This window comes from Panulirus ornatus, chromosome 6 (genome assembly GCF_036320965.1).
Source record: "Panulirus ornatus isolate Po-2019 chromosome 6, ASM3632096v1, whole genome shotgun sequence".
In the NCBI taxonomy this organism is placed as follows: Eukaryota; Metazoa; Arthropoda; class Malacostraca; order Decapoda; family Palinuridae; genus Panulirus; species Panulirus ornatus.
The window spans coordinates 44,179,576-44,185,575 of NC_092229.1; positions in this window are offsets into that span (position 1 = coordinate 44,179,576).

Here is a 6,000-nt window from a genome sequence, read left to right on the forward strand (position 1 = left end):
GCTCCGTCTGTTGCTTCCCATTCGTATCCCTCTGGTTGAGGAAGATGATTTGGATCTTCTTCTTCCCCCCCCCCCCCCCCCCCCCCCCCCTTGAAGGCTGCAGTCACGGACGGAAGTCCACATCAAGGCGAGGCCTTAATTGAAATATATAGAGACTAATGAAACGTAAAGAGAAAAGAAAAAGTATTTACAATTTTGGGGTGGTGAAAAACTTGTTTAAATTGTGTTAGGTCATAGTTATTGGGAAATACGTGAGAGGGTAGAGAGTTCCAAAGCTTCGAGGTGTAGGGAGAGAAACAGTTATCAAAACGGCCCACCCCTGAGTTGCCAACGGCCACACTGTAATCATTGTCCCAACAGCTTGCTGAGTATTGTGTAGTCTAGCTTCTGGTGGGGGGGTACACAGGCAGCCAGCTCTCGGGAGCAAGAACCTAAGTGATATGTATAAAAGAGGGAAACTGAAACAAAATTACGAAGCAAGCGAGTCAAGTTTGTAAGTAAGCCTGGGACACTTTATAAGTCTGACCGCTTTTCGACTCTTGTCAAGTAAGGATGCTGAAGCGAGGGCAGGCAGTAGAGCACATCATTACTGAAGGCTTCAGATGACTCGATGAAGTTTGATATGACCTGTGCAACCTTACTGGCTTTCCTCTTCACTTTGAAAGATGTGTTATGACCGAGCGTCCTGCTGTGATCCGTCCGTTATCACTGACGAAGCTTTGACTGGTAGAAGGTGTGACCTGACCTGACCTAATCATACTCAGAGAAATGTGTTTGGTGACTCTACCTACGGCTGCGTACTACCCTGTGACCTCCATATTCGATGTCAGGTAGTGGCAGACCAGGATATGCCGCAGTAGTTATTCCATGAAGTAGATGACTTGACCTTTTCCCGTAAGAAGAGCCGCTCTCAGTCCACCAGCGTGGAGAGAGGTCAGGGCTTGCGACATTCGACCTCGACGACCTGACCTGACCCGGGTATCACCGTTTGGAAAGCGGTCAGGAGGTTGACTCGCGCCGGACAAGTGTATATCACACTAGTACCTGAAGTCTTCGCCATGTGACTCTAGACTCGAGCCGCCCTTAGGGCGTCTGTCTCCCAGCGTCAGTAGAAGTCTCAGCGTGCGTGACTCCTGGCGTGTCATCATCCTGGCAGGTCTCACTGCGGTGCCTCATCTCGGATGCCCACCGTCACCAGCACCCAGGCTCCAGTGCCAAGACCAGCTCTTATTTCTCAACCTGCTACAACTGCTCTCTCTCTCTCCTACCCCGCTATATAATGCTGCACCTTCAGTAGCTCAGTGTCCCTGGGGATGTATCACCCTGTGTACCAATAAGGCATTATTGTTGTTGTTATTGCTATTGTCAGCCTCGCGACCCAAACTCCTTCCCACCACCCCCGGCCCTTTTCTCCCCAAGCCACACCGAAGACAAATTTTCGACGCCCTCCACTCCCTCGCGCACCCCCCAGGTATCCGTGCAGCTCAGCACCTCCTCACCCACCGGGGTGTTTGGTCGGGGATCAACGCAGGTGTCCGGCGTCGGGCCAGCGCCCTGTCTGTAGTGCCAGCGATCCACGTTCCACCACCACACACAAGGCTCAGCTCCACCAATATCCTCTCCCTTCCTGCAGGTCTGGTGTGGTACGCGTGGTTATTGTCGGACCTCCTCCTTCCTCGGTTGGCAACTGCTATCTCCTGACCTGCGTCGACCGTCTCTCCAGATGGTCCGAGAAGCTGCACCCATGGCCGGTATGTCAGTTGAGGCCAACGCCTGTGCTTTCCCCCCCCACACGGCTGGGTCTCCCGGTGTGGGATACCTTCTGTTGTCATGACGGACCAGGGTCGACAGTTTGAGTCAGCGCTTTGGATGGACCTCCTCCTTCGGTTCCTTGGTTCTGCTCGTCACCACGCCACGGCTCGCCACCCGTCCTTCACCCGTGTGCTCGAAAGGTTTCATCGATGGCTGAAGAAGGTTGCAACCACGACGCCACCCCACATGAAGCCTGGGTCGACAGCCTCCCCGCTCGCACTGAAGGAATACATGAGAGTCTCAGCTGCAGGACTGACCCGATCCACACTGTCCGTTTCCCTGGGGGAATTAACCATCCCCAACGCCGCCCTCTGAGTTAGACGCCCACGTCTTAGGTAGAAAGGCTGCGTGTCGCACCCGCTGGCACCCGGCCTGTTCCACCTGGCCATCCCTCCACGCGGCCCACATATGCCCCTCTGGATCTCCTCTCCACGACCCATGACTTCGTCCGGGTGGATGTAGTTCGACGACCCTTGCAGCAGCCTAATTGATCCGTCCGTTCTGATGTGATCCATCCGTCCCGGTGCGATCCGTACGTACAGGTGTGATCCATCCGTCCCGGTGCGATCCGTACGTACAGGTGTGATCCGTTCGTCCCGGTGCGATCCGTACGTACAGGTGTGATCCATCCGTCCCGGTGCGATCCGTACGTACAGGTGTGATCCGTTCGTCCCGGTGCGATCCGTACGTACAGGTGTGATCCGTCCGCCTCAGTGCAATCCGTACGTACAGGTGTGATCCATCCGTCCCGGTGCGATCCGTACGTACAGGTGTGATCCATCCGTCCCGGTGCGATCCGTACGTACAGGTGTGATCCATCCGTCCCGGTGCGATCCGTACGTACAGGTGTGATCCGTCCGTCCCGGTGCGATCCATACGTACAGGTGTGATCCATCCGTCCCGGTGCGATCCGTACGTACAGGTGTGATCCGTCCGTCTTGGTGTGATCCGTACGCACAGGTGTGACCCGTCCGTCCCGGTGCGATCCCATAGTCTTGGCTCTTCCTGTCAGCCATCACTAGTGTTGCCTGGTGGCACCCGTCTCCCTAGCGGGATGTTGTCATGCCACCATCTCTCTAGCGGGGTGTTGTCATGCCACCATCTCTCTAACGGGGTGTTGTCATGCCCCCATCTCTCTAGCGGGATGTTGTCATGCCCCCATCTCTCCTCCAGGCTTCAGTAAGCCATACCACATGTACCCGGCCACCATACCTAGCCATAAATCTGCCATGCCGCTCTTAAATAGGGCACGCCAGTGTCATTCTCCCTCACAACACACATCCACCAAGGAACCGCTCATGGACGAGTGGGGTGTCAGTGGCTCTATATGATAGTCCAGGTTTGTGGGAAAACCGGTCTTGGAAATTTCCCATGAGAGATGGGTGAGGGATGCGCGGGTGGGTGGGTGTGTGGGCGTGTGTGTTTGCCGCCCCAGGGTCCATACCCCTCGTGTGGGAGGGTGGCAGCGTTGTGCCCCAGTGGGTCACAAGACCCCAGGTCACTTGTCAGACACTTGGTTGCTGAACTGGAGGGGTAACTAAAGCCCTCAGTGTCGATCTTCATCCACCAAGAAAGTCTTACTAACGCCCTCTCGAGGTGTTGAAGATCATACCATGACCAAGTACACTCACTGTACGCGTGGTCAGTGCTTGGTAGAAACCATGAAATTACGACCACTGGTCTTGCGCTGCGCTGCTGCACTATAGCACGAATATCATGTTCAGTTTGCATTTGAGCTCCTTACCCAGAGGATGTCTTACCTTAGTGCATTTCATATACGGTGTCACAAATCTCTTGAAAGACAATTTGGTCATCAAATGTCGATGGTTCTTCAACGTCTCGCCTTCACATGACCAACGTCTCGCCTTCACATGCATGACGTGTTTCCTGGGATGATGTAGGGAAACGGCCGTCTTGTACGTGGCCAACGGCCGTCTTGTACGTGGCCACCTGCCGTCTTGTACGTGGCCACCTGCCATCTTGTACGTGGCCACCTGCCGTCTTGTACGTGGCCAACGGCCGTCTTGTACGTGGCCAACGGCCGTCTTGTACGTGGCCAACGGCTGTCTTGTATGTGGCCACAAAGTTAGGTGTATGACCTGGCCAGCGTCACCAGGACTCTGCCTCTTGCAGTAACGTGAGGCTTAACGTCATGTGAACACCTGCATCTCTCACAAATGATCCACCTCGTACGTACGTGCGTCTGTGCAGGGTGGTTCCCTGACGTCATTTTACCCCGTCATTAATATCTTTCTTCGGGTCATGAGTAGGATTTTGATTTTGGGATGGTATGATTTGTACCTTTGGTATGCGAGTACCAGTTTCAACTGGCATTACGAAAAAAAAGAAACTTTATCGTTTCTTTTTCCTGAATGTGGACCTGGCGTCTGTCCTCAAAACTGATCACCCATTTTGTTTTTGGGTTTGAAGGCATTCATCATATCTGACACAACACACACACACACACACGCACACACACACACACACACACGAATACGACGGACAACGTGAGTGACCACGGAGCCCTCAGAGCGACTGACCCGGGAGAAGGAAGGTCATGCGTGAGGCAGGATGCTCATGAGTGCTGGTCATGGACCCAGATCCTCAATCCTTCAACATCATTTTTGAGAAGTTCCGGCCACCCGTACATCATTGCCTCTCCTCCAAGAAATCCGACATCATGTGGAACGAAAGGAGGGAAATAAGAAGAAGGAAGAAGAGAATATCAAGGTGGAGATGATGGTCCTCCAGAGCCCGTCCTGCACTTGGTGACAGTTCCTTCGCGATGGGGTGCGTGAGACGGGGTCTCCCACGCTCCTCCAATTTAGAAGTACCCAGGCGCCCCCCCCCCCCCTCTCTCTCTCTCTCTCTCTCTCTCTCTCTCTCTCTCTCTCTCTCTCTCTCTCTCTCCTGTAGTCACTCTGGGTATCTGTTCCTTGTGTCTACAATTTTAAGATATGTTGATTCAGGCATTATAGAGAGAGAGAGAGAGAGAGAGAGAGAGAGAAGCTGCAGTGCCCCCGCCTGACGTCTGCACGGGAGCAACTGTGTTTTTCGAAGGGAAGCGAAAATAAAGTGACCCCGACGTCGGCTTGCCCGGGTTGTTTATTGTTGGAGTTGATGCAGATAACACGGTGAAGTTCACATAGTCAGGATCCCAGCCAGATGTGTCACATGCACGATGTATATATATATATATATAGGAATGAATAAAGGCAGTCAGTATGAATTATGTACATGTGTATATATGTATATGCTTGTGTGTGTATATATATATATATATATATATATGTGTAGATTGAGATGTATAGGTATGTATATTTGCGTGTTTGGACGTGTATGAATATACATGTGTATGTGGGTGGGTTGGGCCATTCTTTCGTCTGTTTCCTTGCGCTACCTCGCTAACGCGGGAGACTGCGACAAAGCAAAATGAATTATAAAAAAAAAAAATATATATATATATATATCCAGACAGGTTTTACTGCCATGAACACGTGAACAACCACGCACCTCCCTTACCGTTGGCAGCGAGGCACGAAACCTTCCTTAGAAACCCCCAGGTCCTCGCCATGAACGCCCACCACGAACCTATGAGTCGTCGGATGGAATTTCCAAGCTGCGTCGGGTGACTGGATCTCACGTGGTGTGTGTGTGTGTGTGTGGGTGTGTGTGTGTGTGTGTGTACTGACCGCTCTCGGTGCCCTACCACGACTTCCCAGAACCTAACCTGGAGCCAACCGGATCTGCGGCCATAAACAAACATCTCTATCTCTCCTGCAGCTGTCTCAAATCGGGGATCACACACACACACACACACACACACACACACACACACACACACACACACACACGGCCTACTGACGTGGATGGCCGAAGACACCTTGACCACAACTGAACGACCATTGACACTGTACGACCCTTGACCACGACGTTGTACGACCCTTGACCACGACGTTGTACGACCCTTGACCACGACGTTGTACGACCCTTGACCACGACGTCGTACGACCCTTGACCACGACGTTGTACGACCCTTGATCACGACGTTGTGCAACCGTTGGCCACGACGTCGTACGACCCTTGACCACGACGTTGTACGACCCTTGACCACGACGTTGTACGACCCTTGACCACGACGTTGTACGACCCTTGACCACGACGTTGTACGACCCTTGACCACGACGT